Source organism: Schistocerca gregaria, chromosome 8 (assembly GCF_023897955.1).
Source record: "Schistocerca gregaria isolate iqSchGreg1 chromosome 8, iqSchGreg1.2, whole genome shotgun sequence".
NCBI lineage: Eukaryota > Metazoa > Arthropoda > Insecta > Orthoptera > Acrididae > Schistocerca > Schistocerca gregaria.
This window is the reverse complement of record NC_064927.1, coordinates 142,985,718-143,011,876: the sequence shown is the minus strand read 5'-3', so window position 1 is coordinate 143,011,876 and position 26,159 is coordinate 142,985,718. Positions and strand designations below refer to the sequence as shown.

The 26,159-nt window shown below is 42.5% G+C and overlaps 1 long non-coding RNA gene across 1 annotated transcript in view; it reads right to left on the bottom strand.

The window, feature by feature from the left end:
• LOC126284169 (uncharacterized) overlaps positions 1-26,159 on the bottom strand; it is a 526,799-nt gene that overhangs the window by 477,329 nt on the left and 23,311 nt on the right. The gene's annotated exons all lie outside the window — the stretch shown is intronic.

The window sequence follows — 26,159 nt, the reverse complement described above, 5'->3', positions numbered from 1 at the left end:
GTTGTACATCCTAGGGACTGTTACAGTCGACCCCTGATGAAAGGCTGTTCAGAATGTATTTTGGAATATATGATTTGTGGTTGTTAGAAAAAGAGGCGTCTTAAGTCACAACAACAGTATCATTCGGCAATAATTCAGCTGAATAAGAATGCTTGAAAGAGTAGGCCGTGATAGTACCAGTGGCCATTCCTTTATTTGCGTGATATTCCGGAAGATCTAGGAGAATCTAATCTGAGTAACTTCATGATGAATTTGTTTCGAGTTCATCAACTACCACATTATTTCCTTGTGAATTTTGGATCTGAGGCAACTCGAAACCACATGTTTGTTTAGCGTTCCACTGTAGTCAGTTGCTACAAATACTTGCAACACATAACGTCAAGAACTCAAAACACGAGAAAAGACCAAAAAGAAATTAAAGAACCAATCTGGTAGATTAAAGCTTTTTGATGTAGCGGCTCTTGAACTTACGTTGGTAGAGTACTTATCCGCAAAAGGCAAATATGCCAGATTCGCGTCCCAGTCTGGCTCACAAATTTTGTCAGCTAGGAAGTTTAGAGTCAGTGCACAAACTGCTGCAGAGTGAAAATTCACACTGGAAGAATCTTGTGGGCAAAATGTCTAAATTGTACACAGATCCAGCGTGGAATGCTTACTGTATCGGAATATCTACATCTACATACGTAGTCCGCAAGCCACCGTACGGTGCGTAGCGGAGGTTCTACTGACCCACCACTAGTCCTTTCCCTATCAGTTACACTCGCAGATGGAGCCAGAGAAAACCGACTTTCTATATGCCTTCGTATGAGCCCTAATTTCTCGTAAGTTTTCTTCGTGGTTCTTACCCGAAATGTATGTTGGTGGCAGTAGGATCGTTCTGCAGCTAGATTCAATTGCCGGTTCCCTGAATTTTCTCAATAGCTTTCCTAGAAAAGAACGTCACCGTCCCTCCTGGGATACCCATTTGAGATCCCGAAACAGCTCCGTAACAACTGTGTGTTGTTCGAAATTACCGGTAACAACTTCAGCACCACGCCTCTGAATTGCTTCGATATTTTCTTTTAAGCTGACCTGTTGCGAATCCAAGACAGTTAAGCAGTATTTAAGAATAGGGCGACTAACGTCCTATAAGGTCTCCTTTAGAGATGAAAAACACTTCCCTAAAATTCGACCATTAAAAATAAATCGACTATTCGCCTTCCATATCACAATTCTTAGATGATCGTTTCATTTCATACCATATTTCAACATGCCCAGACATTTAAACGGCATGACTGTGTCACGTGGGAGACGAATAACGATGTATTCGAACTTTACGGGTTTGTTCTTGATAATCATCAGCATTAATTTACATTTCTCTACATTTCCTCGTAACAGTCGGCACGGTAGCTCAGCGTGTTCGGTCAGAGGGGTAGCTGCCCTCTGTAATAAAAAAACTCAGTGACTGGATCAGTAATGAACTTCAATGGGCGTCAGGTGACGTCCGCCACGAACAATTGAAACTAACAATAACGAACAAAATGAGAAAAAAAAGGGGTAGCGTCTTTGACTCATAATCAAAACGTCTTCGGTCCCGGGTTCGATCCCTGCCAAAGCCTAAATTTTGATAAATAATCAGCATTGGCGGCCGAAGACTTCCGGCATAAGAAGTCAGCCTCATTCTGCCAACGGGCTTGTCATGGAAGGCGGAGGAGCGGATAGAGGTCCAGGGCACTCTCTTGTCCTAGGAGTGGGAAACTGCCCCTCAAGGCGGAAGAATCAGCAATGATCAACGACATCAGGAGGCAGAAGGCAATGGAAACCACTGCATTAAAGACACGTAAGTTATATCCACAGGACATGTGGCCTGTAGTTGAAGAAGTGTCATGATGATCTCTCCATTGGCAAATATTGCGGAATAGTCCCCCATTCGGATCTCCGGGAGGGGACTGCCAAGGGGGAGGTTACCATGAGAAAAAGATTGAATAATCAACGAAAGGATAATGTTCTACGAGTCGGGGCGTGGAATGTCAGAAGCTTGAACGTGGTAGGGAAACTAGAAAATCTGAAAAGGGAAATGCAAAGGCTCAATCTAGATATAGTAGGGGTCAGTGAAGTGAAGTGGAAGGAAGACAAGGATTTCTGGTCAGATGAGTATTGGGTAATATCAGCAGCAGCAGAAAATGGTATAACAGGTGTAGGATTCGCTATGAATAGGAAAATAGGGCAGAGGGTGTATTACTGTGAACAGTTCAGTGACCGGGTTGTTCTAATCAGAACCGACAGCAGACCAACACCGACAACGATAGTTCAGGTATACATGCCGACGTCGCAAGCTGAAGATGAACAGATAGAGAAAGTGTATGAGGATATTGAAAGGGTAATGCACTATGTAAAGGGGGACGAAAATCTAATAGTCATGGGCGACTGGAATGTAGTTGTAGGGGAAAGAGTAGAAGAAAAGGTTACAGGAGAGTATGGGCTTGGGACAAGGAATCAAAGAGGAGAAAGACTAATTGAGTTCTGTAACAAGTTTCAGCTAGTAATAGCGAGTACCCTGCTCAAGAATCACAAGAGGAGGAGTTATACTTGGAAAAGGCCGGGAGATACGGGAAGATTTCAATTAGATTACATCATGGTCATACAGAGATACCGAAATCAGATACTGGATTGTAAAGCGTACCCAGGAGCAGATACAGACTCAGATCACAATATAGTAGTGATGAAGCGTAGGCTGAAGTTCAAGACATTAGTCAGGAAGAATCAATACGCAAAGAAGTGGGATACGGAAGTTCTAAGGAATGACGAGATACGTTTGAAGTTCTCTAACGCTATAGATACAGCAATAAGGAATAGCGCAGTAGGCAGCACAGTTGAAGAGGAATGGGCATCACAGAAGTTGGGAAGGAAAACATAGATACAAAGAAGGTAACTGCGAAGAAACCATGGGTAACAGAAGAAAAACTTCAGTGTGATTGATGAAAGGAGGAAGTACAAACATGTTCCGGGAAAATCAGGAATACAGAAATACAAGTCGCTGAAGAATGAAATAAATAGGAAGTGCAGGGAAGCTAAGACGAAATGGCTGCAGGAAAAATGTGAAGACATCGAAGAAGATATGATTGTCGGAAGAACAGACTCAGCATACAGGAAAGTCAAAACAACCTTTGGTGACATTAAAAGCAACTCTGGTAATATTAAGAGTGCAACGGGAATTCCACTGTTAAATGCAGAGGAGAGAGCAGATAGGTGGAAGGAATCCATTGGAAGCCTCTATGAGGGTGAAAATTTGTCTGATGTCATGGAAGAAGAAATAGGAGTCGATTTAGAAGAGAGAGGGGATCCAGTATTAGAATCGGAATTTAAAAGAGCTTTGGAGCACTTACGGTCAAATAAGGCAGAAGGGATAGATAACATTCCATCAGAATTTCTAAAATCTTCAGGGGAAGTGGCAACAAAACGACTATTCACGTTGGTGTGTAGAATATATGAGTCTGGGGACACACCATCTGACTTTCGGAAAAGCATCATCCACACAATTACGAAGACGGCAAGAGCTGACAAGTGCGAGAATTATCGCACAATCAGCTTAACAGCTCATGCATCGAAGCAGCTTACAAGAATAATATACAGAAGAATGGAAAAGAAAATTGAGAATGCGCTAGGTGACGGTCAGTTTGGCTTTAGGAAAAGTAAAGGCACGAGAGAGACAATTCTGACGTTACGGCTAATAATGGAAGCAAGGCTAAAGAAAAATCAAGACACGTTCATAGGATTTGTCGATCTGGAAAAAGCGTTCGACAATATAAAATGGTGCAAGCTGTTCGAGATTCTGAAAAAAGTAGTGGTACTATAGGGAGAGACGGGTCATATACAACAACCAAGAGGGAATAATAAGAGTGGACGATCAAGAACGAAGTGCTCGTATTACGAAGGGTGTAAGACAAGGCTGTAGCCTTTCGCCCCTACTCTTCAATCTGTACATCGAGGAAGCAATGATGGAAATAAAAGAAAGGTTCAGGAGTGGAATTAAAACACAAGGTGAAAGGATATCAATACGATTCGCTGATGACATTGCTATACTGAGTGAAAGTGAAGAAGAATTAAATGATCTGCTGAACGGAATGAACAGTCTAATGAGTTCACAGTATGGTTTGAGAGTAAATCGGAGAAAGACGAAGGTAATGAGAAGTAGTAGAAATAAGAACAGCGAGAAACTTAACATCAGGATTGATGGTCACGAAGTCAATGAAGTTAGGGAATTCTGCTACCTAGGCAGATAAATAACCAATGACGGACGGAGCAAGGAGGACTCGCTATGGCAAAAAAGGCATTTCTGGCCAAGAGAAGTCTACTAATATCAAATACCGGCCTTAATTTGAGGAAGAAATTTCTGAGGATGTACGTCTGGAGTACAGCATTGTATGCTAGTGAAACATGGGCTGTGGGAAAACCGGAACAGAAGAGAATCGAAACATTTGAGATGTGGTGCTATAGACGAAGGTTGAAAATTAGGTGTACTGATAAGGTAAGGAATGAGGAGGTTCTACGCAGAATTGGAGAGGAAAGGAATATGTGGAAAACACTGATACGGAGAAGGGACAGGATGATAGGACATCTGCTAAGACATGAGGGAATGACTTCCTGGTACTAGAGGGAGCTGTAGAGGGCAAAAACTGTAGAGGAAGACAGAGACTGGAATACGTCAAGCAAATAATTGAGGACGTAGGTTGCAAGTGCTACTCTGAGATGAAGAGGTTAGCACTGGAAAGGAATTCGTGGCGGGCCGCATCAAACCAGTCAGTAGACTGATGACTAAAAAAAGAAAATATATATAATAGCAGACCTGTAACAGTTTGCTGGGACACTCCTGACTATACACTTGTCTCTAGTGAACACTCTCCGTCAAGGACAACATACTGGATTCTATTACTTAACAAGTATTAAAGCCACTCACATACGTGGGAAAATCTTCCATGTGTTCCTATCTTCGTTAACAGTCTTCGATGGAGCACTGTGTCAAATGCTTTTCGGAAATATAGGAATTTGGAAGCAGCCTGTTGCACTTCGTCATAGTTCGCGGTGTATCATGTGAGAAAAGGGCATAATGAGTTTCGAGCGACGCTTTCTGACACCGATCTGATTCCTGGGCATAAGCTTTCCGATCTCTAGGTATTGAAATGGTGGCAATAATTTAACCAAGGGAGGAAGGCCATCGACGTCGACCATAGACGATAATTTCCGAATAACCGGGGAACTGATCCGCAGCTATCGCCGATTCTCCGACGTTCACACAGCTGTTTTCGAATGGGTCCGTGACCAGGTGCGGATTTCTGTCGTCAAGGAACTGAACGATTGGTACAGCGTTCGGACAGGTGAAAAATAGTGACATATATCAGTGTCAATTTGAAGTATAGTGCAGCATCCCATAGAATTTACTTGGCCCCCGTTAATAACGTGTAACTCACTTTTAAAAGTTACCTCGTTCATAGCCTTAATTTCTTCTCTAGGTGTTGGATTACCTGAATTTATGGTCTTAGCGAAACTGTCTGCTGGATTACGTTGTATTCGCTATCTCGTGGTTTAAACGGGATTAATCGGATTTTGTGTGAAAACGGTTTTCGTTTTATTGGCTTATTACATTCCTCCGAGTCTTTTCTTTAAAATTACGTGTCATACAAGGCTGTATCAAATTTATAACTATTTTCTTCTTATAGATTTGTAAGATCGCGTATTTGTCTTTTGTGATACACTTCTGTCGTGGCTGACCACAAACGTTTTTGGCTGTGAAAAATGAAATGGTCGTTTGACACGGATAGCCGGAGGCCCCCCTCCAGGGATATTCTGCCGCCGGGTTGCAAGCCTTATTTCTGGAGACGAGACATTGGGCGACTTGCGTGTCGCCGGTGAAGAGTGATGATAAGGACAACACAACGCACAGTCCACGAGTGGTGGTAGGCGAACACGTTACCACTCAGCTAAGCAGGCGGACTTTTTTGTAAGTGTATTCGTGTGACATGAATTCAGATATCCCATTTTCCAGTAGCTCTTTAGACACCATTTGTTAGAAATAGCTCGTCTCTTGTTTCATGAAGTTACTCTTTGATTTTTTGACTTTAGACTGTTTACAACAGTGTGCTACACAAAAGTTATTTCCAGTTGTTTCATATTTAGTGCTTTATTTTCCGCATGAAAATTCCTAGAGTTAGGGCACAAGTGTTTAAAAAGCTTGTGAACTGGCAAAAAAAAAAAAAAAAAAAAAAAGGAAACGATGATTCACTAGCAAAGCGAAGCATATCTTAGTCATCATTGTTGGAAAATGTGAGACCATTTACTTCTGATTTTCAGAACGAACTTACTCCAAATGAAAACAGTGCGTTTCACAAAATACTCAGAAATTTGGAAAAGAAGTATAACTTATTTCACAAAGGGAAGGACGTTTTTCAACTGATATGAGTATATTGCGCGAAGCTCTTGAAAACAGTGTGTGCTGCAAAAAAATGTCAAGGAAACGTTTCTGTGAAAGTAGAATCCATGTCAGCTTGTCTGCCAAGTTTAATATAATATGCAGTGTTTGTAAATACAGCTGTTTCGAAGCTCTGTTTCAGTAACTGTAAATTACTGACACAAGAAAACTGAATTTTATAGTACGAATATTAGGTTAGTCTATGGTTTGCGAACAATTGGTAAGTGAAAAGCAGCAGGTGATACGCTGTGTGGTGTTCTTAATCTTCTCTTTGTGCCTTCAAAGTTTGATGCTTACAACTATGTACTAGGGTTCACATTTGAAGATGTAGCACAGAAGTGAATGGAGGAAGCTGTGGAGGAAGTAGTGAAAGAAAGTGATAAACGTTACCTCACAGCAGTTTTTGATGGCACATGGCAAAAAAAATGGTTCATACCTACAACATTGTTGGTGTCACAGTAACAGGTGATGGTACTGGTAAGGTTACTGGTGTTGCGATAATGTCCAAACACTGTAGATGAATCGTTAGGCTGAAAAATGAACATAGTGATGACTGTATTACTAATTATTATTGTAGTACTGGTGGCATGAAGTTTTCTGGGGTGAAAAACAATTTTCATCGCTCTTCTGAATGGTATAAAGTTCTCTCTGTCTTGTATGTGGGAGGTAGTGACTCTAAAGCATTCAAAGAAGTTTTTGAATGCAAACCAGATAGGAACAGCGTAAGTATAAGCAAACTTTAATATATGGGACATGTGCACAAGAGAATGTGTGCCACACTGAGAAGGTTTAAATCAGTTATAAAAGGAAAAAGCAACTAGATGATGGGGAAAAATTGGATGGGAAGGATTATTGACTCAGTCCATGAGAGGCATCATACAGAACTGCTATGGCCTAGCAATCAGGAGAAATACAGGGAATCTTGAAGAAATCAAGAAAGTTGTATGGGCCTTGTGTTTCCCCAGCGTATACACAGATGAGCATCCGGAACAAAGCGTTTTGTGCCCCAAAGGTGAAAACAACTGGTGTAAATACAATAGGAGACTAAGAACTGGGGAGAACAGCAGTCACCACCACAGTTTGCCAGCAACCGTCATGGAAGAAATAAAGCCCACCTGCTGAGATCTGGCTCACAGAAGTCTTCTGATGGAATGTCTTCATGGAAGGGTGCAGAACCCCAACGGAAGCTTGAACAATGTGATGTGGCATCGCCTCCCAAAAAGTTGTTTGCTTGAATTAATACACTGCATTTTGTCTGATGTTGCGGCGAAATTCAGTCCTGAGAATTTTACTAAATGCAACGTCCTTGAAAAGTTGGGTTGGCTGGTTCTTCCCCTTACAGTACGTGCTACGTTGACCTCATATCTGTACACACTCTTGCACGCAGACAATATAATCAAGCCGCTAATGAAAAAAGCAATGCAGGTGCAAAGAACACTTGAAGATTATTATGAAACTGTGAAGGGGGTAGTAGTAGTTGTAGTAGTTGTAGTTGTAGTAGTAGTAGTAGTAGTAGTAGTAGTAGTAACTTTATTCATCCGTAGATTTCTTTTTACAAGGATATAGGACATGTCAAAGTATTTACAAGTTTAGATCAGTGTAAAATAAGCTAATTCCTGTAGACATATATTTACAGAATTGTAGTTAGAGACAATCATTAGATTTACTCCTGGTATACCATAATTTTCTTACAAATAACTTATTAAATAAAGTAATGCCACACTGTTCACTCATATCTCAGTATCAGTCACTGCAAGCACTATACGCACATTGTTTCATAACACTTCACTCACCACACACGCGCACACACACACACACACACACACACACACACACACACACACACACACACACACACACACACACACTCTGGTGATTCGTGGGCCATTTTCTGTACCACAACTTCCCATTAGCTATCCTGAAAAACTGAGTAAGCCTCCTTCCATAGTGAGTAAGATGTTGAGCTTGGAAAGGGGAAGAGGTGTTAGTATGTGCTATGGATACTTTGGGGTAAGTATTTCTAGAAAGGAAAGAAGAAGGAAGAAAAAACATGAAGTGAAGGTGTTATGTGGAATGTTGGATGTTTTATTTTCATTATTATTTATTTGAATAACATTTTTTTATCGAACACCTACTCTGTTGTATCTTAGTAATCATTCAATGTATAAAATGTATTGCATAACAGGTACTTTTTAGCTGCCTTTCTAAATAAGTGTATTTTTGCAATTTCATTAATCTCTTTTGGCAGATATATTGTAGCCTTTTAATCCTTGGTAGAAACTGCTGTTTTGAGTTCTATGTTTATTTTTTCTTGCTATATGTAAGTTGAGTCTCTCTCTTGTTGCTTGATCATGGACAGAGCTGTTTGTGCAGTAATTACCAATGTTATTTTTGATGTGTACAACTGACTGTTAAATGTATTCACAAGGAGCAGTTAAAATCCTTAGTGTTTTGAGCAGATCTTTACAATGAGCTCGACTATTATTTTTGGTTATAATTCTTATGGCTCATTTCTGGAATTTGAAAATCGTGTTCATATTTTGTACGTTTTGTTGCTCAATAAAGAATGCCATAGCTAAGAATTGAGTGTACATACGAATAATATGTTACTAAAAGACACTGTAGGTCACACACTGATGAGAGGATTCTGTGGGCATAACATGCTGATGACAATCTGTCTGCAATTACCTTTCTGTGTTAACTATGGATCAGGAATGTTTTAATCTTCTTTCTCCCGTAAGTTTACTTTTTACTTCTTGTAACAACATTATCTGAGCTACTGATGAAACTAGAAGTCTGAAACATTCGTGTCACAGTCGCTGGGTTTTTCGTACATCCTGAAACACTGATTTTTGAATTACGTCATTTACAAAAAATTTAAAGCTGATAATTGAAAAGTGATGAAAAATTAACTGTAAGGTAAGTATAAAACATCTGTAAGTAATTTCTATGAAAGTACTGTTGGTTCAGTAATGTTACGACGTGTCAATGCACATAAAGTAAAATTTTTATCTGTCTCTCAAAAAATGGTTCAAAATGGACTTAACATCTGTGGTCGTCAGTCCCCTAGACTTAGAACTACTTACATAGGTATATGGAGATCACACACATCCATGTCCTAGGCATGATTCGAGCCTGCGACCGGAGGAGCCGGGTGGTTCCGGACTGAAGCGCCTAGAATCGCTCGTCCACTCTCTCTAGCTCCTGTAGTTTGTTAGCAAATGTTCTCTATAACAGGCATAATTTCACATTGCTGGGAGAGGCGATGCCGTATCCCTTTAAGATAATCAGGCAGCACTCAGCTCACTATTTACCGACAGTACCCCCGCCACCCCTCTCCCCCCCCCCCCCCCCCCCACCGAGTTTCATATTGCTGTCGCCTTTTTGTTCGTGTTCTCATAAACGCGACTCATTTCGTCTCCGAGTGCGACTGCGCGACTGCCGCCACATTTTTTTCGCTCTCATTTTGTACAGTTTCGGGAACAATTTTGTGGCTGTGGGTGGCGTGGTCGGCGTTGTGCAGGCAGCAGGCCGACTCATTCTGAGCGCTGTACGCCCCTCGGGCCCTCGACGCAACCACGCGGCGGGCTTCCCTTCCGGGCGACAGTCTTCTGTTTGCGCGGCGCACAGTAGAGTCTGCAGTGGTGTGATGGCCGACACGCACAGTCCTCTGTACTGTCATGATGTTTCTGAAATAATTCCGAGAAGAGAATATGAATTCAAAAATTAAAAACAGTCGTATAAAATACTCCTCTTCCAGTTTTATATGTTCTGACGAGAATAAAATAATGGCACATGCCACAAACAAGCAGAAAATGTAAAGGAATATTATTCCACTGTATAAAATATTAGTCAGCCTCAGGAGACATTACTCTGTTACGTGTAACACAGCCGCTATTGAGGATAACGGCCTCAGTTCCGAGGGAGAGTACAGAACTACTTCAGACACGCCACACAGTATCCGGGAGAATGAGTGGTAGTAAACGAAAGCGACAAAACTTCGGAACAAATAAACAAACTTATTGAAATATACATTAAAACAAAGAAAAACATATGCTATTACATATCATACGCCCCCTTTTACTTCGTATTGAATATAATACCCGGGTTCCCGCGTTCGATTCCCGGAGGGGTCAGGGATTTCCTCTGCCTCGTGATGACTGGTCGTTGTGTGATGTCCTTAGGTTAGTTAGTTAGGTTTAAGTAGTTCTAAGTTCTAGGGGACTGATGACCATAGAAGTTAAGTCCCATAGTGTTCAGAGCCATTTGAACCATTTTTTAAATATAATACCAGAGACATTATCGCTATAAGGATCCTTTCATTCCTCCAGCCAGCGCACGAATAATTCCATGACGTGCATGGTTTTTCCATGGAGCTGACGTGGCACCCAGTATCTGTAATTCTGTTTATTTACACCACGGTCAAGATCAAAATGGGCCTCATTCCATATCAGTTGTTTCTCACCTGCGGGTCGGCTCCCGAAAGTTGCAGGAAGTGCAATGTGATGGTTCGATGGCATTGTTCGTTTACTTTCTATACGACATTCAGTTAGTATGGATGGAAGAACAGATTGTCGCAGATGGTGTGCCGAGGGTACGACCTGAAATTGTTTGCGCCAAGGCAAGTCTCGCAGCAAAAGCCTGAGGCCTTCGGGCAAGTGCTTGATGCAACAAGTCCACTCTCTCCACGGTCTGTCGCGACCTTCGTCACGCTAAAGTTCTCTCCTTTGCACCAGATGCAGGAGTCTGGAACTTTCTCACCTACCGTACGCTCGTCCGACGATCCGGGACTTCCTCATGTCGTTCCAACTCGAAATGGCGACCAAGCAGTCGCTAAACTGTCATGGAAGCTTGATAATTTTCTAAAATACGCCTCGACAGCGAAAGCTGTCCACAAGGGCCTAACTTCAAATGCGAGTCATTCCTCAATACAGCACACACACATTTCGCGCAGGTCAACAGCGACGCCATGATAAATGACACTAATCCTTGTTATCATTCTGCACGGCTCTGTATAACTAAAGCCTGCAGAGTTGCTGATTGAGGGGACTGCAATGTTTCACTTTCCAAATAGTTCCAAATAATTTCTGTGGGATAATATTGGATGATTTACACTGAAGCTCATAAATTAAGGGTAATTGCTAATGTCATGCTACTTGTGGTAGTAGCATAGGCACATAGGGAACACACACGACACAGATCTGTAAGTTCACGGTATTGGTGATAAGTTGAGAAAACCGTCCCGAAACACATGTGCTACAAAACGCCACTGTTTCCTGCACATGTACCCCGACATCAATATGGGATATGACCACCATGCATACGTACACAGTCCGCACAACTGGTTGGTATACTCTGTATCAGGTGGTCCAGCAGCTGCTGGGGTATAGCCTCCTAAACTTGCACCAGTGCCTGTCGGAGCTCGTGAAGTGTCTTATGGGTTTGAAGACGTGCAGTCATACGTCGACCGAGAGCATCTCAGACGTGCTCGATGGGGTTTACTCCATTCACCCGATATCATCTATTTCAAAGTACTCCTTAACGATGGCAGCTCGGTGGGGCCGTGCGTTATCATCCATCAGGATGAATGTGGGACCCACTGCACCCCTAATAATGCCGACATACTGGTGCAAAACGACGTCCTGATACACCTGACCTGTCACAGTTCCTCTGTCAAAGACATGCTGGGGTGTACGTGCACCAATCATAATCCCACCCCACAACATCAAAGCACGACCTCGATACAGGTCCCTTTCAAGGACATCAAGGAGATGGTATCTGGTTCCTGGTTCATGCCAGATGAAAATCCGGCGAGAATCACTGTTCAGACTTATACCTAGACCCGCCCTTGAACATAACCTTGGACCACTGTTCTTGACACCAGGCTTTACGGGCTCTCCTGTGAGCAGGGGTCAGTGGAATGCACCTTGCAGGTCTCCGGGTGAATAAACGATGTCTGTTCAGTCGTCTGTAGACTGTGTGTGGAGACAATTGTTCCAGTGGCTACGGTAAGCTCAATGCTACTTGCAGTGCTCCATTGTTGTCTGTCACCACTCATGGTGAGATATCGGTGTTCTTGTGGTGTTTTATTATGTTGACGTCCCGTACTGTAACCCCTGGACACGTATTCTGTCGGCTGGAATCGTTGCCATAAAAGTGAGAACACACTTTGTGCTACACGGAGGGCCGGTGTTACTTACGACCTGCTGTGTTTGACCAGCCTCCAGTCGCCTAGTGTTCTAACCCTCATAATGTTATCAATGTCTTTTCTTTGAGCCATTTGCAACACAGTCACCATGAGCACGTCTGTAAACGTCTGCACACTTATTCGGTGCACCGTACTCTGACATGCAGCAACACACCTCTGCGTATGTGGACTGCTGCCAGCACCACCGTGCGACGACCGCACGTCAGATGCACCGCATTGTCACACTCCGAGGTGTTTTAAACCGTCCGTAGCGGTGTTTCGCCATGTATCAGCAATGTGCTTTTCTTATGAGCGTACCTGTACATGGCTTGTCGTGGTGTGATATGGGAACTGTACGTCATACCACGCAAATAAGCTTCCAACTATGAACAGATCTTCCAAGATGCGAGTAGCCACAATAACTTTCAAAGAAATGGGTACAGAGAAACTCCCGACAGCAAAATAACAGCTAATATAGACTGTGAAATATAAACTCCCAAAACAATTTTTTTACTATATATTTGAAAGGTTTGTGTGTCCTCTCCTCGTGACACGGTATACATCTACCCATACGTGACCTAAATTGTCAGGAGCTGCAACAAAGTTGTGCTGCAAGTTGTCGTTCTTTGGTAGAGGTGCAATATTATCGCTATCACTGATGAAATCTCACAAGGAAAAATTGCAAGCGTAAAGAATGGTGGCCACGGCGTGCTAACGTCTCATCCAGACAGTCTCTTACACAATCGACGAAATTTGGAGGTTTGCCATCTTGCTGAAAGATAAAAGTAATGCTATCAGTATTACTTTATGGCACGAGCCATAATTTCAGCATGTGGAGACAAGTGATACACGACTGACCTCTAAGTGAAGAAGAATAGTCCATTGATTGCGTTTTTGGCACGGCACACAAAACGTTAACTTTACGCAATCACACAATCACACACGTTTTCGACATACGCATTTCACTTTTCTGTCACCATCAAGTGTGTGTGTTGCGTTCGTTGAACTTCCTCGAAGGATGAAAAGAGACTTCGTTAGAGAAGATTAATTTTCTTGTGTAGTGGTCATTTCTAACATCGTTTTGAATAACAACGCAGAACTGCAGATGGCACAGTCTGGCACCGTGTCTTCTGCTATGCATAAGCTGCAATTTCAACTATTTCATTGTTAATGGTTTGCGAAGGATTCTCCACGCTTTTGGCTGACGGATGTTCAGTTCCGCACCATTTCGATAGGTAGACTTAGTGGGACTTTGCAAGTCCTTCACATGGTGCACTGTCTGTTCTGATTCGCCCGGTCGGCCCGTACATTTTGCGTTGCACAACCAACAATCCTCCACAGATTTCTTGTACCAATCCACTATGCTGTTGTAAGCTAATGGTTGCTTGTGAAAGTTTCCACGATATCTCCTTGCACATTCATTACCAACTGGCGACAGACATTCTAGATTACAAAGTGCTTTTTGTGCCTTATTCACGCCCATTTTTAGCAACTAAGATTTGTGGAGGCATTTTCGACGGTTCTCCAACTAACTTGGCGGCACCATTTCCATAGAAAACTTCTAGATTTTGTCTTTCACGTATGTACTCTCTCACTTGTTATGGTCTGTTTAGCCCTTTACCTATACCGATTTTTAAAACTGTTCCATGAATTTTATGACTATCGTCTTTGCCCATCATGAAGAAGAAAAGGTAACACTTGGTTCCCGAGGATGCCGAAATAAACATATCGAATCAAGTTCATGGTAATCTCAGTGTGTGTGGCCCCTCATGATACCGAAAATGTAAGGGCCTGCAGAAAAGTAATGCTTCCGATTTCTTATTTGAAAACTCAAAAAGTTTCCTAAAAAAAGAAAAGGTTCAAATGGCTCTGAGCACTATGCGACTTAACTTCTGAGGTCATCAGTCGCCTAGAACTTAGAACTAATTAAACCTAGCTAACCTAAGGACCTCAAACAATTCCATACCCGAGGCGGTCACTCGGTTCCAGACCGTAGCGTCCCTAAATAAAATGAACTTTATTAACATCCTACACGTTTATTCTTCATGTCTACATATTTGTTTGTGAACATAGTTACCCTTGCTAGGAACACACTCCTCCCAGCGACAAATCATTTTGTTGATAACATCATTGTACACTGAAGCGCCAAAAGAATTGGTAATAGGCAAGCGCAATATAGAGATATGTGAACCGGCAGGATACGGCGCTGCGGTCGGCAACGCCTATATAAGACAACAAGCGTCGAACGCAGCTGTTAGATCGGTTACTGCAGCTACAATGGCAGGTAACCAAGATCTAAGTGAATGTGAACTATGTGATATAGTCAGCGCACGACCGATGGGACGCAGCATCTCCGAGAAGCGATGAAGGGGGATTTTCCCATACGACCGTTTCATGAGTGTACCGTGAATATCAGGAATCTGCTAACACATCAGATCTCCGACATCGCTGCGGCCGAAAAATGATTCTGCAAGAAAGGGTCTAACAACGACTGAAGAGGCTTGTTCTATGCAACCCTTCCGCAAATTGCTGTGTATTTCAATGCTGTGCCACCAACACGTCCCAGCGTGTCAACCATTCAACGAAACGACATCGATATGGGCTTTGGGACCCGAAGGCTCACCTTGATGACTGCACAACCTTAGGCCACGCTTCGGCCCTTCAACAACGACATTGGACTGTTGATTGGAAACATGTTGTCTGGTCGGACGAGTCTCGTTTCAAATTGTATCGAGTGGATGGAGACCATTTCATGAATCCATGGACCTTGCATGTCATCAGGGCATTGTAATGGTATGGAGCGTGAGAGATTGGAGTGATATGGGACCCCTGATACGGCCACATACCACTCTGACAGGTCACAAACGTCTGATCACCTGCATCCATTCCGAAGGACTTGAGAAATTCCAGGAGGAAAATGCGACACCCCACACGTCCAGAATTGCTACAGAGTGACTCCAGGAACACTCTTCTCAGTTTAAACAGTTCTGATGGCCACCAAACTCCCCAGACATGAATATTATGGAGCACATTTATTATGCCTTGCAACGTGCTGTTCAGAAGAGATCTCCACCCCCTCGTACTCTCACAGATCGATGGACAGCCTTGCTGGCTTCATGGTGCCAATTCCCTCCACCATTACCACAGACATTAGTCGAGTCCACACCACGTCGTGTTGTGGCACTCCTGCGTGCTCTCAGAGCCCCTACATCAGGCAGGTGTTCCAATTTCTTTGGCTTTTCGATGTAGAATCTCTGCTTGCACCCCTTCATCGCTACCAAAGTGAAATCCTCTAAGTTGTTTTTTAAGTTTTGGAAACAGCTGAAAATAGCATGGGGCCAAGAGGGGACTGTATGTAGGACAATCGGTGACAGTCAACATAAAGTGTCAGATTACTGCAGACGTCGCAGCGCTCGTGTGTAGTCTGGCATTGTCACGCTGAAGGAGAGAGTGCTCCATGTGTGGACTACCTCTTCGAATCGATTACAGCAAGCTGTTTTCCGAGCACCGATATAGTTATGTTACACATTGCGGTCATGTTACGTGCTACAATTTGCTAACCGAAATCGGAATTCATCTGACCAGGCAGTATGGCGGCAAGCCCACGAGAGGCTCTACAGGCGATCTCTTGCTGTCGGTCGCCTGCTGCCGTAGCTCATTAATGACAAATTTCACCGCAGTAACGGATACGTTCGTCGTTCCTCCCACTCTGAATTCTGTGGTTATTTCACTTAGTGTTGCTTGTCTGTTATCACTAACAACTCTATGTAAACGCCGCTGCTTTCGGTTGTTAAGTGAACTTTGTCGGTCACTACGTTGTCCATGGTGAGACGTAATTTCTGAAATTTGGTATTCTAGGACTGTCTTGGAGCTGTGGATCTCGGAATTTTGAATTCCCTAACGATTTCCAAACTTGAATGTTTCCTAAGTGATTGTAACTACAATTCCGCGTTCAAAGTCTGTTAATTCCTGCCCTGAGGCCATAACCACGTCGGATACCTTTTTACATGAATCACCTGAATACAAATGTCCACCTCTGTAGTGTAGCTGTAGCGTTTCCGCCGACCACGCAAGGGGGCCGGGTTGGATTCCCGGCAGGGGACAGGGTGTTGTGTGTCCATCATCATTTTCATCATCATTGACCCGCAAGTTGCCGAAGTGGCGTCAACTAAAGAGGACTTGCAAGACCGCGGCCGAACTCTTCCTCATGGGGCCTCCCGGCCAAGAATGCCATACCATCATTTCCATTTTACCTGAGTACAAATGACAGCTCCACCAATGTACTGCCCATTTTCTACCGCCATCTGTACATGCGCATTCTTTATCGTGTGACTTCGGTCGCGTCAGAGTATATGCTCCTTGATACCTAGGCAATGGTATTAGATTGGGTCGTCCATTGGGAGTGAATGTTGGTTCAAATATTGTAATGAGCTGAGACTTCCATTCTTACTTGGCGATTAAGCCGTCAGTATAGGTCGGGGCAAAATGAACTTCCAAATCAGAAACTAAAAGATAGCACCCTAATTCTTCACACACAACTTCTCTCCGAGCATGAGGAGCTATGTTCGAAGTATCTGCATTCTGTGCAAATTACTGTTTTACGTAGAAATTTTTTGTCGACTTCGTCGATGGTGATGCTAAAGATGGTGATGATGATGGTGATGCTGATTATGATGACGACGACGACGAATTCCGATTATCAAAGAATATAAAGGACGTAATTCGGTGCCTCCACGTATCTTACGTCTCTCGAAAAGCACCAGACCCGAACGTCATCGAGATAAACGTCCCCATCCGAAGGGTGTATCACCCTCATTCCACGAGACTCTGCAGAGAGGAATGGTATGTAGTTGATATTTGGCCCAAAATCTAACGAGCGAAAGCTTTACACCTGCACGTCACCCACGTCACCGCCCATTGGCCGGGCGGAGTGTCCGAGCGGTTCTAGGAGCTACAGTCTTTAACCGAGCAACCGCTACGGTCGCAGGTTCGAATCCTGCCTCGGGAATGGATGTGTGTGATGTCCTTAGGTTAGTTAGGTTTAAGTAGTTCTAAGTTCTAGGGGACTAACAACCTCAGAAGTTAAGTCCCCGGGTTCCCGCGTTCGATTCCCGGAGGGGTCAGGGATTTCCTCTGCCTCAAGATGACTGGTCGTTGTGTGATGTCCTTAGGTTAGTTAGTTAGGTTTAAGTAGTTCTAAGTTCTAGGCGACTGATGACCTCAGAAGTTCAGTCGGATTGTGCTCAGAGGCATTTGAACATTTTTTGAACCGCCCCTTGCTAACCTAATGCCGGAAATGAAAATTTTAGGTTTCGAACCGGCATCCTTCCAGCTGAGTGCCAGTTCCAATCTGACGTTAACTGCCTCTGCTCTTGCGCGGATTATGAACTCAGTGTTCAGTACTACATTTCAGACAACACTCTTTCCACAGTTTGGCGACTGTTGACACTAATCCTTTCCTTTAACAGAATAATAATGCTCGGCTCCACAAGCGAAAAGTAAGTCAGAATGATAAGCTCTAACATGGTGATCGAACTTCGAACATGAACCACAATGAACATTTTTAGATATAATAGAGCATTGGTTGTTCGAAAAAAAAAATGTTCATCATGCTGTAGGACGATTGGAAATCAACAGCACATTAAACTTTCATTAACTGGAATCCGGTCATAGTTACTAAAACAAACTGGTTTAGGTTTTTATAACGTAAAGAATAGTTTAATTAATTTTCTAAAAATGTGGTGATATATGTTTGTCGCGTCATTTCATCTCCCTGAAGTCTGTCGTTCACAGTTTGTTCCCACAGTTGTCTAACATGGCACTTAAAGTTATTGTTTCCTATTCAGATGGTGTTTCTGTAGAATAACGGAATATCTATGTTGTTACTATGGAAGTCGTATTGTTAGCTTAGTGCGAACATGAAGCGATTTAGTAAAGTTTTATATAGAGGAACATCCAAGAAGATACTGTATGTATGTAACAGAATAAATGCAGTCGTGAAATGATTTGAAGCGCAAATCTCGTTGTTCACTGTCTCATTCTCATTCGGTAAACTAGCATGCACACACTTCGTCAGTAAAATAGTAGCAGTGGTTTTATAATGCCCATAACTGCGTTTGATACATTATAGTTACATCTGGAAACATGCGATGAGACTGTGTCTATTGCATTTGGAATAGGGCATGTGAAAATAATCCAGGTAAAGATTCAAGATTTGTACACAGAAAATATTATATTCTACATCTTTTATTATTTGCTGCAACTGCCACTTAGAGAAAAATAATATTCTTAACATGTGATCTGTAAAATACATGAATGGCGCTATGGCTTTAATAGCCAATGAGAACAACAGAAATGATGAGTGGAAACCAAAGAATTTAGAAAGATAAGTTAGGTTAAGGACGAAAGCTGCTGAAATAAACATAGATATTGAGTCTTCTAGTTAATTAGGAAATCTTTTCTAAGGTCTGGGACATCAAATTCTTGTTAAAATCTCACTGTGTCCATAAAATTTGCCTCTTCGGCATATAAAAGAAATTCTCAGAGATAAAGACCTTTATACAGCATAACATTTTAGCTTCTTCATAATACTTCAGTTATAACAGTTTAACGTAAACAGAAGATATCCAGCCTACAGAATGTATCATCTGGAGAAAAGTTAGCAACATATCGAATTCTCTTTGACAAAAGGTGCCAAACATCCCCTTTGTGTTTTCTGTGTGAGAGCAAATGTCTTGGGTTTGTTTTGCGGGAGGAGATCAAACAGCGAGGTCATCGATCTCATCGGATTAGGGAAGGTGGGGAAAGAAATTCGGCCTTGCCCTTTCGAAGGAACCATCCCGGCATTTGCCTGGAGCGATTTAGGAAAATCACGGAATACCTAAATCAGGAAGGCCGGACGCAGGATTGAACGGTCGTCCTCCCGAATGCGAGTCCAGTGTGCTAACCACTGCGCCACCTCGTTCGGTAGCAAATGTCTTTCCATTGTCCAGTTTTCCCTTTGCCATGATATCCCTTAACAACTTCAATCCATAAATTTGGCACGGAAAGTGTGGCAGTATGTGTGTCTCCTTAATGGAAAGCGTATTTGGAAGAGTTAGCGTTGGAATAAAAGCGGAATAAGATCCATTGTGACTTATCCATGTGGATTCGATGGAGAGAATATCGAAATGGAACGGAGCTGTTTACCAATACAGTGTACATACCTTTGTTAGCCCGTAATTAGAGAAATGCGAAAGCATATCTGTGCCCGTTTTAGTTATCCTAATCCTTTGAACGATTTTAGAGCAAAGTTATACCTGTATCACAAACGAAAGCTACGAAAATTTTCAGAGATAACTTGAATCAGTGGATTCCGTCCATTCGAAGGAGAATTCTACGGAAAGATAACGCTTATCTAACGTTGAATTAATGACGTTTGCGCTGTGTTTCAACATACTTTACGCTTTCGTGGTGTTTCATTATCCGATCAGAATTCCGTTTGTCTGCTGGGAGATTTCTTAGGAGTCGCGTATTTCACAAACTAAAACGTTCCACGTCGTTTCAAAATTCCAGTATTTCTACCTACATAATAATGTAATTAATGTATTTATTGAAGTAATTTGAGGCTTAAAGGTTTTCCAGATGGTGTTCAAAACGATTATGGGCGAGCAGTACTTGTGTGCAGACCACACCGGTCGCATAGCTCGCGAATGATTTCGTGTCAGTTCCCTGATGGCACATTGATCAGCAGCCTGGAGCGACATTATTCATCGCCACACGCACAGCCGCTTCTGACACGCGATCGGGAACGTTGATTCGTGATGTCTGAATAAGGAAGACCAGATGCTGCTGATTTGTTCCGCGAAATACGGACGCTAATTGCTACAGCTGGCCGTTAATGTAGATATTATCTTGCATTATAAGAGTGACCTGCACATTGTCCGTGGAAACGGCTGACGCCGCAAGAACCGTTATAGGAGCTAAAACCAGAGCAACACAACGGCAGAGTCATCTGGATTCGTTGGATGTTTGTACAGTGTGGAAATATCTTCGACCACCTGGAAAACATCCACGTTGGGCATCTGTTCCCACGGTCGGTAGTAGATGTACTTGGAAGTCTTTTGATTTGTTTCGGTTGAGTTTCCTATCCAGTATGACCGTCACTGATGATGGTGTGCTGGCGGCGTTCGGCAAGAACACGAGATCTAATTAATCAGTTAGTTGCTATAAAAACCATCTCATCATTGGACTGGATTTATTTAGAGATATCACGGCAGTTAGTGTCGAATGATATGCCGGGCTGGATGGCGGTGCCATTTTTGGGACGACAGCATACAAATCGCCGTAAAGGTTCTTCCTACTATTTCTTGCCACGTTTGCTGAAGTTAATGCAGAAAGTTGCTTGCTACATAAATCTTTTCCCGTCAAATAAGCGAACAATGAAGAAGGGAAGAAGAAAGATTAAGGCAAACTCGCGGCATTGCATTATTTACGGGCACAAGGTAGGTTAGAGTCAAAATGTGGAAGGAAATCGGTAGTGTCCTAGAAGTAATCACGTCGTGTTCTCTTTTAGCGATTCTGAGAAATCACAAGGCAATAAGGATGTCTCTAGGCATAAAACAGAGATAGTGCTACGTCAAACAAACTTTTTGTTGCATTGGTAACATGAGGGTAATAATACAATGTGTCAGGCTTCCCTCTGATTGTATTTAGGTTTTACAGCTTTCTAAATTAGTCTCCATGTATGTGTTTAATGATATGGATAAATTGGAATACTGTGAAGTCGCAAGATTATTTTCTATCTGCTGAGGAACTGTACTGCCAACACACAAGCTTCCCGTTACTCACATTTGCTTGTTAACGTTACCGGTTTCAGACTGGTTCAAAGTGCAGTACTTTTATCAAATGGTTCAAATGGCTCTGAGCACTATGGGACTCAACTGCTGTGGTCATCAGTCCCCTAGAACTTAGAACTACTTAAACCTAACTAACCTAAGGACATCACACACATCCATGCCCGAGGCAGGTTTCGAGCCTGCGACCGTAGCGGTCGCGCGGTTCCGGACTATAGAGCCTAGAACCGCTCAGCCACTTCGGGCGGCCTAGAGCTTTCTAAATTAAACTCCATTTATGTGTTTAATGATACGGATAAATTTTAATACTGTGGCGTCGCAACAATATTTTCTATCTGCTGAGGAACTGTAATGCCAACACACGAGCTTCCCGCTACTTATATTTGTTTGTTAACGTTAAGGGTTTCGGACTGCTCAGTCAGTAATATATATTTAGAAAAGCTACTAAAATGTTTGAAGAAAAAAATCGAAACCGGTGCTGTTCGCATCGTCGTCTCCATTTCGGAATACCTGATGGTATATTGACATCTTTCAGCTAAGATAATAATTCTACATTCTGACTCGTTTATTGCTGATGGCGTCCATTTCAAGACAAATGAAGTCTTGCAAGAACAATCCATCATCACCGACTGTTTAGAAATGGATAACCGAATTAAATTGTGGACGTATATCGATCGACTGGCAGTGGTCCAAGTGAAGAGCGTCTACAAACTGCAACGATGCACGAAATCCTTGAACGGCTTCAACACATGAAGCAAATTGTGTGCAGTAGGTGACACCGAGTTCAAAAGTTTCCCTGTGGTAGACTATTCCCATTCTGTGCCAGACTTCCTCACAGTAATCGTCAACTTTTCTTTGAAATGTGCAATTTATTGTTATAATATCTCACATTTTTCCCACGTTTTATTATTTTTTAAATCCTTCATCTATAAATTTTCTAACATCATACTCTAAAGCGTCCACCTCCGTATCTCAGTGGTCCGTGTCTGGCTGCTATGTGGAGGACCCGTGCGTTGATTTCTGGTACCACAACGGATTTGTTCCTTGAAAACTATTGGGTTCACTTAGCCTTGTAATGCCAATTGAGAAACTACTTGAATGAGATGTACTGGCTCCAAAGTCAAGAGAGTCGATAACTACAGTGATGTCGGTGTGTTAACCTTATGCTCCTCAATACCCCATCACATCGTGCTACTGGCAGGAGGTGACACGGTGGCCGGTCCATCCCGACTGGCCCTTGTGGAACAGACCGCGGAACTTTGATTTTTGCTGTTCTGTTAAGTACGTTCTCATTTGGTCACATGGAAAAAATAAAAATACGTAAAAACTATGGATGTAGCTTAAATATAAAATGCTTTTTTTATTCCATTGTCTGATCACAATATCAATTCTTTAGACGGTGACCGGTTTCAGTCCGTAATGGCTATACTCAGACCCTTTTTACACCATGTCCTAAAGTGATACTGCCATATTGGCATATTTACATATCCTAAATCTTCCTGCAAGGTGCATCCCGTGTTTGTTAACCGGTGACCAAGTTTAAACGAGAAAACCTGTGTTTTAATAATGTTCGTACACATTTAAGAAGACTTCAATCCAATTCGGGAACTGAATGGGTAGTAGTTACAGAGTCGATTCCCCTAATATTTTTCGTAGTTGATGGCCAATGTATCTACATAACATGCACAAAAATAGTTATCAGATATTTGCCTATTATACAGGGTGATCCATTGATCCTGACCGGGCCAAATATCTCACGAAATATGCGTCAAACGAAAAAACTGCAAAGAACGAACTTCACTATATTCAAGGGGGACACAAAATGGCGCTGCCATAGGTAAAACGGATATCAACTACGTTTTTGTAAATAGGAACCCCTATATATTATTACGTATTCGTATAGTATGTAAACAATTTTGAATGTTTTAGTTGGACCACTGTTTTCGGTTTGTGATAGATGGCACTGTAATAGTCACAAACATGCGGCTCACAATTTTAGACGAACAGTTGGTAACAGGTTGGTTTTTTAAAATTAAAATACAGAACGTAGGTACGTTTGAACATTTTACTTCGGCTGTTCCAATGTGATACATGTGCCTTTATGAACTTATCGTTTCTGAGAATGCATGCTGTTACAGCGAGATTACCTGTAAATATCATATTAATGCAATAAATGCTCAAAATAATGTCGGTCAACCTCAGTGCGTTTGGCAATACGTGTAACGACGTTCCTCTCAACAGCGAGTAGTTCGCCTTCCGTAATGTTCGCTCATGCATTGACATTGCGCTGACGCATGTTGTCAGGCGTTGTCAGTGGATCACGATAGCAAATTTCCTTCAACTTTCCCCACAGAAAGAAATCCGGAGACGTCAGATCCGGTGAACGTGCGGGCCCTGGTATGGTGCTTGAACGACAAATCCACCTGTCATGAAATATGCTATTCAATACCGCTTCAACCACACGCGAGCTATGTGCCGTGCATCCATCGTGTTGGAAGTACATCGCCATTCTGTCATGAAGTGAAACATCTTGTAGTAACATCGCTAGAACATTACGTAGGAAATCAGCATACATTGCACCATTTATATTGCCATCGATAAAATGGGGGCCAATTATCCTTCCTCCCATAATGCTGCACCATACATTAACCCGCCAAGATCGATGATGTTCCACTTGTCGCAGCCATCGTGGATTTTCCGTTGCCCAATATTGCATATAATGCCGGTTTACGTTACCGCTGTTGGTGAATAACGCTTCGTCGCTAGATATAACGCGTGCAAAAAATCTGTCATCGTCCCGTAATTTATCTTGTGCCCAGTGGCAGAACTGTACACGACGTTCAAAGTCGTCGCTATGCAATTCTTTGCGCATAGAAATATGGTACGGGTGCAATCGATGTTGATGTAGCATTCTCAACACCGACGTTTTTGAGATTCCCGATACTCGCGCAATTTGTTTGCTACCGATGTGCGGATTAGCCGCGACAGCAGATAAAACAACTACTTGGGCATAATCATTTGTTGCAGGTCGTGGTTGACGTTCCACATGTGGCTGAACACTTCCTGTTTCCTTAAATAACGTAACTATCCGGCGACCGGTCCGGACACTTGGATGATGTCGTCCAGGATACCGAGCAGCATACATAGCACACGCCCGTTGGGCATTTTGATCACAGCAGCCATACAGCAACACGATATCGACCTTTCCCGCAATTGGTAAACGGTCCATTTTAACATGGGTAATGTATCACGAGCAAATACAGTCCGCACTGGCGGAATGTTACGTGGTACCACGTACTTATACGTATGTGACTATTACAGCGCCATCTATCACAAAGCGAAAAAAGTGGTCCAACTAAAACATTCATATTTTTTTAGGTACTACACGAGTATGAAAAAAATTGCGGTTCCTACTTTTTTAAAAATACGATTGATATCCGTTTGACCTATGGCTGCGCCATCTAACGGTCCAACCATAGCGCCATCTGGTTCCCCCTTCAAGGTAGACGCGTTTCGTTCTTTGTAGTTTTTTCGTTTGACGCTTATTTCGTGAGATATTTGGCCCGGTCACTATCAATGGACCACCCTGTGTAGTGTTTTTCTGAATGTACTTCGCAGTATTAGTTTTTACAACATAAAGTGCTTTAAATATGACAAGAACGAAAATATTGGGTGATACTACTGGTCAATGAGCTACAAACTTTAATTCTTATTCGTTGGCTCCAGCAATTCACAATTAATGTAATCAATACGTGTAGACACATAGTTGACGACATATGGAGGTTTGGGTCTGGCCTTGAGCCATGCTCGGATAGCCAAATGGCAAGGCGACCGCTCGCGATAAGAGAGAAATACTGATTGGAGTCCCGGTCCGGCACAAATTTTGATCCTCGTCATCCATTATACAGCTGACGCTTTTCCGTATTTCCAATAGCGAATACATTTCACGAATGTGATAACTACTTCACAACGAAATTGTCACACTTCAAACTAACCCAGACCTCGACCTGCGTTACAGATCAGTTTGCTACGTTAACCAAATTATCAGAGTTTATAACTACAATCCTCTAGCGCCAGAAGTATCACGCATGTGAGGCTGTAACTTCACACCAGAAATCGAACCGGTTTGAATTTTGAGTGAAAGTTGATGAGTCGGCATCAAAAAATGCACTGTCAATTTCACATGCTAGAAAGAATATGGAGCATTTTTTGTTGTGCAAAACAGTTTCGTACACCGATTAACAGGAACAAGAGCAGAATAACTAAAAATCACTACGAAAGGTTTCCAGGTGAAGTAGGTACATAATTACGCTAGAAGAGACCCGGAAAGCCCGCATCTCGTGGTCGTGCGGTAGCGTTCTAGCTTCCCACGCCCGGGATCCCGGGTTCGATTCCCGGCGGGGTCAGGGATTGTCTCTGCCTCGTGATGGCTGGGTGTTGTGTGATGTCCTTAGGTTAGTTAGGTTTAAGTAGTTCTAAGTTCTAGGGGACTGATGACCATAGATGTTAAGTCCCATAGTGCTCAGAGCCATTTGAACCATTTTGTTAAACCTGGAAATGCCTAAGACATAGTTATCAGTTAAATGAAGGTCTATTCTGCAACGAGAATTATAGGGTATTGGGCTTACTTCACCAAGTTTAATCCGGCTCTCCCATCTGCCTATTCCAAAATTTTGTCAAGTATTGTTCTGAA